This window comes from Photinus pyralis, unplaced genomic scaffold, assembly GCF_008802855.1.
Source record: "Photinus pyralis isolate 1611_PpyrPB1 unplaced genomic scaffold, Ppyr1.3 Ppyr1.4_LG8, whole genome shotgun sequence".
Lineage (NCBI taxonomy): Eukaryota > Metazoa > Arthropoda > Insecta > Coleoptera > Lampyridae > Photinus > Photinus pyralis.
Window position 1 is genome coordinate 13,778,111 of NW_022170819.1, and position 10,752 is coordinate 13,788,862.

Genomic DNA, 10,752 nt, shown 5'->3' on the forward strand with positions numbered 1-10,752 from the left:
GTTAACAAATATGCGACCGGGAGTGCTTCATCCTGAGTTAGACTTCAGAGTTCAGGTGATGTAATTTATTTATTTTTGTCTTTAGTTTATTACACATCGTGTGATTACATCATTGCATCGCATTATACAGGTGCATTAGGTTAATACAATTGGTATTACGTGCCAACCCCATAACAATACAGGAAAACTCGCTTTCACGTTGCAGATGTAGGGATTTTTATTAACGATCCTCGAGATCGTTTATAATTTTGTATTGCTGTCTTTATGTCCGTCTGTCTGCCCGTGTGCATGTTAACTTTGTGTAGAAACGTCCGATCGCTTTGAAAATTGATACACATGTCAACACGGGCTAAAAAGTTACAGTCCAAAAACTGCCCAAACCTCAAAAAAAGGGTTTCTTTTATAATTCTTGTTACAAAGAACATACGAATGTCCGGTTTTCTGTGTTAGTAAATGTTCCTTAACCTCGGGTAACTATGCAAATGAATAAAACAAAATTGCGCATGCGCAACCCAACTTTTGTATTTGCGCAATCCCAATTTTTTTATCAGGATATTTAAATGAATAAATAAAATAAAAGTAAAACTAATAAAGATGCAACAATTTGTTTTACAAAGTATACTGATCTGGTGGGACAGAATCAATCCCTTAAGGTGTGCTTATTAGTACGCGGGACATTAGAAAAGAAATCTACCTAGCCAAAAGAAAACAAATGATAAACTTGAAATTAGGGTGTCAGATTGTGTCATGTCATATTTTCTTACTCTACCAGCAAACTTGAACTTGTGACAACTATCTTGCATTTTATGTGGTGTTTTGTGCCACAATATGAGTTCCCAGAAGTCAGAACATCGCAGTGTCATTAAGTGTCTAACAAAAGGAGGACCTCATACGCTGAAAAATAAAATAATGAAAACCCTGGCATGTCTTTTGTTTCATGTCGAGGTACATTTCTTTTTTAGCGTCCCTCGTATTTATTTACAGGGTGTTCCTCATCTGGAGGCGGTTTTGTAGGTCAAAATCATTGAATACTGCCCTTTCCTTTGAATTAAGAATTTCCTCTAGTATTTTGCCACGGCATGTTTCTTTGTTGTATTGTAATGCTACTTAACGTAATTCTCCTTGCACTATTTATCTGACCAGGGTAATAATGAATATTCATATTTATAAGCAGAGTGACTTGTGGTTCTGCTTGTGGTATATTTGAATTCGACAATCTCGCCTTGAGCGTTGTATACCAGAGCTATATTTATATGGACTTGTTTTTATGTGTCCATCCATTTTGTTGATATTGCTAATCGATTCTTTTAGTTTACCGTTGACATATGGTGACTAAATATCAGTTTCACGTGAATTTTATGGTACGCTGGAGCAAATAAGTCGCATCTCAAAGCCCATGGAAGCTATATATTTTGTTTATGATTATGTGCGAGTAAGTATGTCACTGGTTGCTATGTTAATATTATTGTTATAATTTTAAGTTGTTGTTTATGTCATGACTTGTCTTTGTTTCATCGAGTTGTCATGTTAATGTTAAAAAGGCCTGATTTCAGCCTCTAGTTACCCAGGGATCTGCTAACCTAAAAATAGTACACTATGTTCTCGTTGTGCCCACAAGCCATTATCTATATGGAACCGTTAATTGCACAGCTTGGGGAAATCGTTGGAAATTATTTTTGGGTTTCTGGGATTGTCCCTCAAGGACGTACGGTTAATGGTTAAAAAAAAAGACTTTTTTTCCTAAAATATACCCAACAAACATGCATAAAAAATACATAGCAATCTTGTATGCATTTTGTATCATTGTGATGTATCATATATTGCTCTACCTCATACAATATGAGAGGTGGGGGAACGGGCCCCCCGAGTTGTCTCAATTGAAATACTAAAAAATCCACAGGGAATTTTTGGTTCCCAGGAAACCAGTGCTCTAAAAGAGGCTAAAAGGTTTACTCTTCTTTTCATTCGTTCGTTATAAGCTGCTCTGAGGAGACCCTTGTGGATTATCTCAAAGCGAATAACATTTTGAGTGTAAAATGTCTGAAACCGACATCCAAACAACCTGATGAACATGCTTAATTTAACGCAAAATTGGGACTATATTTGCTACAAATGACCATAAGTTACAAATGATTATAAGACTACAATGAACCATTTTTTAATGATTTGAGTTTTTTGGGACATTTTTTAAAATAAAAATTGTACTGGTACCTACTTGTAAGATGGCGAAAGATAACGCATCTGGAGATATTCATATTCTATTCTTCTACTGGTGCGCCACGGAGTCTGCAGACTCTAAATTGGTCATCTGCGCATAGCCCCCTTCTTTATGTGGCGGTCCCTGTGGTTCAGTAATCCGTAGGCGGCTTAACGGTAAATTTGTCTACTTGTGGCAGAGGAGGCTAAAAACAGGTAGTCCCAAAAATATCTTGTGCCTCAACAACCATAACAGATTCCTTGCCCTTTTAAATTTATTCCTGCCCCAAGATAGAATACCGTGTTACCAACATTAGTTACCACCATATAGTTTTAGAAGAATAAGGTATTTAATTTAAATTTAATAACCGCCCTATACCGTTAAAAAATACAAAATTTGCGGAAACCGGTTCTGTGGCAAAAACGTCCAGAAGAGGCAATAAAGGAAACTTAAATCATGCATGGGGAAATGGTATTATAGGAATGGTATCCGCTTATCCTATAAGTAGGTACTATTGCGAAAGAGAACAACTGTTACGGGAAACTGCAATGTAACTCCCCAAAGGGTATGGAAAATTTTGCGTGAATATAATTATTATCCATATAAACTACAGCGGCATTAGGAAATTGTTGATGTAGTCGTAGAAGGTAGCATTATTTTGTGCAAAAAAAATGCAGGAAAAGGCAAACCAAAATTGTCTTCTTTTTGTCTTCTGTTTGTTTTGCCGACGAATACACGTTTATGTTCAATAATGAGCCACGGTGGAGGTATGGTGGTACCATAAATTGGCCGGATAGATCTCCTGATCTTGCACCATGACTTCTTTTTGTGGCCCTACCTTCAGAACAACATTTATAAAACTTGACAACTAAATATTGATTTTCGGAGGGAGACTATCCGTGCAGAATGCAGAAATGTAACAGAAAGGCAACTGATGAATGTGACTGCATTATAGGGTGGGTTTTAATAAACCAGAACGGCGAATTATTCGAATATTTATTACAACCTGCTAGTAATTGTTTGTTTATCTTGTTGTTAATATTACTACTATTATTGTGAGTAAAAATGTTTCTAATAACTTTCCCATTTTGCAAATGTTATATTTAATTAACTTCTTAATGTGGCAGGTACCAGAAATCAAACAAAACCTTCATATTAAATCCCTATAGCCATCAGGTTTGGTAGTTCACACATGGTATATTCATTTGAGGTTACATGCATCTTCTATTTTTATACTTTCACCGTTCCATTCCAAATTGTGTATTCTCCCAGATCCATGGCATCAAGAGTAAATTTAGAATTAGAACTGAAAGTCTTTTCTTTAAATAATTTGAAACGGCATTACTAAAGTCGAGTTGATGATACTAATTGCAGTTAAAGAAAATCAAAGTTCATTTAGCAGTATCATTGATTGCTAAATGAATTATGCCGTCTTTAATATATTAAAAAAAAACTCAATCAAAAATCATGTGTGCATCAGTAGGTGTCCGCGGTGGTTTAAATTAGAGAGCGGCTAGAGGCTATAATTTGTATTTCTATACCCGTGCCCATTTGTCTAGTTATGTCGTTATCTGAACTAATGATAGACTCCCATCTCTAATTGCGATATAACATGCCGCCAAAGTAGAGACCACCCCTAAGGAGCGATGATCTACCTTTAAAACAGATATTTGAGCTAAATGACTCTGTTGTTATAACACCTCAATGGTAGCCTGTACCGGCATTCGCGTCCGAGCGTGTAACCGAACGAAAACTTCAATATTACTTGTATTATAATATTTAATATAGAAGCGGTCGAACGGAATTTAACTCAGACAATAATTATAGCAAATTATTTGACAAATAAATTAACATATAAATGAATGGAAAGCAGTTCGCGCTTTTTGTCGGAACCGGAGAGGTAGGTACTTAAGATTTTAATATATTTCTAAACGAAATATTAGAAAAAAACCGGTACATACTGTAATATTCATTTATTCAAACCCAAACATACAATATTATATCAAAACCATAATCCATGAGTGCAGTCTGGCGCGATAACTTACAATCATGCGTACAATTACTACACCTCCACCCTTAAAAAAAACTATTGGTAATTCTTAAAACTTAAAACGTTCTGGAGGTCGTCTTACCCTTGGTGGCAGCTGTACCTCAGCACGTTTGTCAACTTCTGCAACTGTCATTTTGTTACCATTACGGACATTTTCACTTTCCTGATCAGGTTTAATATTACTTGAAACATCTTGAACATTTGTTCCGTAATGGTAACTAATGACTTGATTGAGATGTCGGCGCCATTGCTTGTGAATTTCAGGAATGGAAACTAGGTAAGTTCTACTACCTAATCTCTTTTTTATAATACCCTTAATCCAACTTGGTTTAGCATAACGATAATCCCTAACTGCTACCGTTTCCCCTTCCTGAAACTCTTTAGTCCTAGAACCTTTATAATATTTTTGCTGGTTGGCTAGTTTTAGCGCAACTTGCTTATTAAGGTTTTCCTGAAATTTATTGTCAGACTTGATTGTTACTTCTGGCCTTAGCAGATCAAATCTTGTTCTAATATTTCTACCAAACATAAGAAATGCTGGTGATTTATTTGTAGTGCAATGGACCGTGCATCTATAGTCTAAAAGGAATTTAACTAATTTTAATTGAATGTGATGCGGTCCTTCCCCAGCTACTGCTTTCAAAAGAGCCTTTTTGATAGTTTTTACCATATTCTCCGCCGCACCATTAGTACTTGGGTGATACGGAGGAATCGGTTTAAATTGAATTCCATTTTTTCTTAAAAAATTTTGAAACATTTCCGACGTAAAATTAGCAGCATTATCGGAAACGATAAATTTTGGTAAGCCAAAACGTGCAAACAAGCTTCGTAGGATGTCTATTACACTTTCAGATCTCATGCTACTTACACAAAATGCTTCAACCCATTTAGTATACGCATCTACAATTATTAAAATATTTTTACCCACAATAGGCCCTAAAAAATCTATATGTAGACGTTCCCACGGAGCTTGCGGATAAGCCCAATTAATTAATTTAGCAGCAGGAGGAGAATCTCTGAATTGCAAACATATCTGGCACTGCTGAGTCATATTTGTAATGTCCTGATTCATGGTCGGCCACCAAACAAAAGATCGTGCCAGACTCTTAGTCTTCACAATGCCCATGTGCGAGGAGTGTAAATCACTGAGAATATTAGATCTAAGAGCTTGAGGAACTATTACCCTATAGCCAAACATTAAGCAATCGTCGTTGCAACATAAATAATTTTTATGCTTAAAATATGGTTTTAACTCCTCTCTCACCTTCGAAGGCCAACCTCGATTTACAAATGTTTTAACCTCCCTTAGTATAGAGTCATTATTTGTCTCCTCTCGGATTCGATTCACATCCACTGTAAAATTATCATTGACATAGTTTAAATAGTTGTAGTCGTCTCGATATTCACTAATTTCGTTAATTGGAAGTCGCGATAGACCATCGGCAACATTTTGGTCCGACTTCACATATACGATATTATAATTAAATCGCGAAAGAATTAATGCCCAACGTTGCAACCTATTTGCCGTCATAATGGGAATTCCGTTTTTGGGCCCAAATATAGTAACTAACGGTTTATGGTCTGTCACAAGTGTGAACTTTTGCCCATACAAATATTGAAAAAATTTTTGAACCCCGAATATTATAGCGTATGCTTCCTTTTCCATTTGCGAATATCGAATTTGATGTTCTGATAAAGTTTGGGAAGCATATGCTATTGGTCTTTCGACATTACCCTCAGTAACATGTGAAATTACGGCTCCCACTCCATATTGAGAGGCATCCACCGTTAACCTGATGGGTAAGCTTGAATCAAAATGTATCAGTACCTCCGCAGAAGTTAAAATGTCTTTAACCCTTTTAAATGCATCTTCACATGCGGCATTCCACTGAAAAATGACCCCCTTTTTTAATAGATCGTATAACGGTCTTAATACCGTTGCCGCACTCGGTATAAATTTATTATAATAGTTTATCATCCCGAGAAAACCCTGTAATTGCGTCACATTTATAGGACGTGGCGCTTCCTGAATAGCTTTAATATTTTTAGGACACGTATGCAACCCGTGTTTATCTATACGATATCCTAAATATTCAATACTCTCCTGAAAAAAACTACATTTGTCTTTTCGTACGGTTAAACCGCAATCTCCTAAACGCTTTAAAGTATCTTTTAATCTCCGAACATGTTCCTCTTTTGTAGACCCAGTGACTAGTACATCATCATAAAAACATACTACCCCATCTGTACCTTGCAAAACTCTCTCCATAATTTTTTGAAACTTTTTGGGAGCGGAACTGACTCCAAATGGCAACCTTGTATATTTAAATAATCCCTTATGGGTACTAATGGTTGTCAACATTTGAGATTCTGAATCTAACTCGATTTGAGAGTAGGCCTGCGAAAGATCAATTTTTGAAAATTGTTTACCATTACACAACTTAGCAAACAGTTCTTCTACTCGTGGTATAGGATAAGGTTCCTCTTGCAAAGATGGGTTGAGAGTGACTTTATAGTCACCACAAAGTCTAATGGATCCGTCTTTTTTCAAAATTGGAACTACGGGCGTTCCCCATTCGCTGTAATCTACTTTAACCAAAACTCCTATATCGACTAACCTCGCAATTTCTTTTTCTACTTTTTCCCGCATTGCGAAAGGTAAAACTCTAGCCTTCTGAAATTTTGGAATGGCAGCCTCTTTTAAATTCAATTTTATTTTGCCTTTAGTAAATTTACCTAATGTGTTTGCAAACACCTTCTCACATTCCCTAAAAATTTCCATTTCTAAACCTTCCATTCTTATGCTGTTTATACACAATTCATACTTATAGAAAAAATCCCTGCCTAATAAAGGAGGCCCTCCGTCCCTTAAGACGAACAATTTAACATCCTTCATTACACCCTTATATTCAATTGGTACAACAATATAACCTAAAGGAATCATTTTCCCTCCCGTATAATTCTTAAAAACGTTATTGCATTTAATTAACCTATAACTATGAAAATATTTGCGCATATAATCAAAAGAAATAACTGATACGCTAGCACCGGTATCAATTTCGAAAGTGAAGGACAAATTTGCAATTTTTACACTGACAAAAATAGGATTATTTTCCCCTTTAATACTATAAATACAATCGTCATTCAAATCGTCCTCAATAAAGAATTGTTTGCGCGATTTCGTAGAATTGCACATGGCCATTAAATGACCTTTCACCCCACATTTGTTACAGGTATAATAACGATAACGACACTTACTTTGACCGTGATTTTTACCACATACAGCACATTGAGCGTCCTGACCAACTTTCCCTTGTGGACCGCTGCTGCGCCCTCCTCTTCTGGACGCCGCACGGGATGCTCCTGCAGATCCAGCCTCTGCTCTCTGGTTACTGCTGCTGCTACTGCTCCCCTTACGCTTGTCGGTCGCCCATTGCTGAGAAGTTTTGTACACCTCCATGGGTTCTTGTTTAATTACCGTATTAGCACTTGCCTCATAGTTCTTTAATACTGCTTCCTTACTTAACGCGATATCAATTGCTTTATCTAACGTTAATGTACTCACGTCTTCCTCAAATAGACGATTCAAAATTGCTTTATCCTCCATGCCAACTATAAACTTATCACGCATCGCAACACTTAATTCAGATCCAAATTTACATTTGGACGCTAAGTTTTTTACCCTAGCCGCCCAGTCCATGATGGTTTCGTCCACGTTTCGATTTGCGTGATAAAACTTAAAACGTTCTGGAAACAACGCTTTTTGTGGTGCGAAATGTTTATCACACAATTCAATTAAAGCCTTGAAGTCCGTTGCATCGGGAGAATTTGGCACACACAGATTACTTATTAACTGATAACTCTCTTCGTTGCAGGCGTTTAACAATAACGCCCTTTTTATCTCTTGTTTGTCCACATTGTTTACAATGAAAAACTGAAACAGCCTCTCTTTGTAAATGGTCCAGTTACACTCTTTAGGGTTAAACTCCCTAATGTAGCCATTGTACGTAGATGCCGCCATAACTAAACACCTCACGCACTTTTTTGGGTACCCTAAGACCTTTTTACTTTGCTAATACGGTTTCTCGTCGCCAACTGTAGTATTCATTTATTCAAACCCAAACATACAATATTATACCATAATCCATGAGTGCAGTCTGGCGCGATAACTTACAATCATGCGTACAATTACTACACATACGACATAAATTAGTACTTAAGTTGACTACGACTAAGTAGAATTAATTAAAAATCCAGAAGCCGCAACATAATTTATTTAAATTTTATTTTTATGTGGATTTCGCGTTCAGTAAACTGAACTCCGTTAGTCAAACGAACGAACAGTTTAGGTATGTGCAAAAAGATGCTTAACTGCTAAGTGCACTTTGTAAAATTATTATAATTGCCACATTATTACATGCGCGATTACCATAAGAAAATTGTAATAACACCTTAGAACTTTTTAGTATTTTAATTAAAACGACGTATGTCTAACAGTAATCTCGGACGGTGTGTATAAAGATAGGAATGCAGCTTAATAATTTGTGGTGTATAATAGGAACTAATTGTGGTAATTGTACGAGCATTACAATGAAAATATTACGTGTGAACGTTTGTTTGGAATCGTCGGATTCGAATAAGTTATATAACGGATTACTTGACTCAAAAGGAAATATATGAGTTGGGAGTTTCAACGCAGTTCTTAGTGCATTTGCTCATTAATAAAGTACCTACGCTCATATTGATATAGTGCCATTAATTAATTGGTTTTCACTCGCGTCATTCCTATGCACACCGTTGGTTGCTTACCGTATGGTTACGGTACAGTAACAGCATCAAATGACTTAATTATGCCTCATCTTACACTGATCTTTAAGTGACAAGTCTATTAAGACCAAATAGCCTTTTGCTATAGGGGTAAATTAGATGATATGACCAAAATACAGCGTGCCATCAGTGAGAATATTTGCACTTTTTAGGTTCCTTGAACTCCATTTCGGGTATGTGAATTACTATGCTGACAAATGAACAATCACAGAAGAATAATCTAATTATCGTCATTACGAAAACAAGCCACGGACTATGGGGTTAATTATACGCATTGGCCTAATAATTAGACATTGTTAGGCGCACATTATTTCATTATAGGCGTAATTATTCGATTTAATCTGTGGAAAAGTGACTCAAATTTAGTATTTTTTCCATCAATCTAAATATAGCGAGAGCAGCAATGCAGAAAGAACAAAAACTTCAAACAGTTTAATATTCTACGAATGGTACGAATTAGTTACAACTCAATGAACTTTATTTATATGGTATTGCAGTACTACGAACTGGTTGCCCCACGATTTGCTTCATCGTGACAATTTTCTTACATCCAGTTTTTGCAGTGTTTTATAATCTCCCAGTTTGGTTGCAATCGTTTAGCGTTTGTCATTTCTATACGAGTTTAAATTGGGGAAAATGTGTAATTTGAAAGTTTAGCGTTATGCAATTTTAATGAAAGGAGGTGGCCCAATTAACATCCATGAAAGAATATGCGTTGCGTATTACTATATTAGGTATCTAACGTTTCTAACTATGGAGAAAATAATCAAATTTTGGTGCAAGCAGTTCAAATGGGCAAGAGAGTTATGATGGTTTAACAATGTGGAAGATCTCTGGAAGTAACAACTGACGAAATCATCAAGTTGAAGATTTGGTGAACGCGCAGTAAAACCTCGGTTATCGGTAAAAAAAATGGAATGGACAAAGTGTCGCCGCGATGGATTCCCAATTTGCTCAGGCCCGATCAAAAACGGTGTAGACAAATTTCCTAGGAGAAGTTTACTGCTTTATCCCAAGATGAAAACCTATTATAACTGAGGATAAGACCTCGATACACTACTAGACCTCCCTATGGAACAAGTCAATGGATTTACAAAGGCTTTCGGTCACTCGAAGAAAGGAGCGCAGAGTGCGCAACGCGCAAATTGATCAAGAAGTAATTTACGAATACGGCTTTATTCCCAAACCACCTTTAAAGAGCTTCGCTTTTTATTCACTTGAAAAATGCATTGGAATATTTATTACCAATTACCACAAGAATCTTTGAAGGATTGTTTATCCGTTACCTCAAATTGTAAATAGCTGAAAGATTGTTTATGAGGCAGTATATCAATGAGGCACAATACACTATAGGCGAGGGGCTCAATGGGCTAGGAAGGGGGGAGGTACATCAGTACATGATATGTAATGAAGGCATACAGTGGTTTGATCCAGAAACTGATGGATGTGACAACTTTAGGCGAACAATGCATTAGATTCAAACATGTTTTTAATGAAAGAACCTATACATTCACTTAGATACTGACGGTGAAACTAATTCACTAGTTTAAAGCCTGGTAACAATTTTCCATTAGGTTCCATGTCTCTGCAAAATTCAACGTGTAGAAAATGCAAGGGCAAGTCCAGGTGAAACCATTTTCACAAATATATACAAACGCATTGTAATTTTTATGCATTG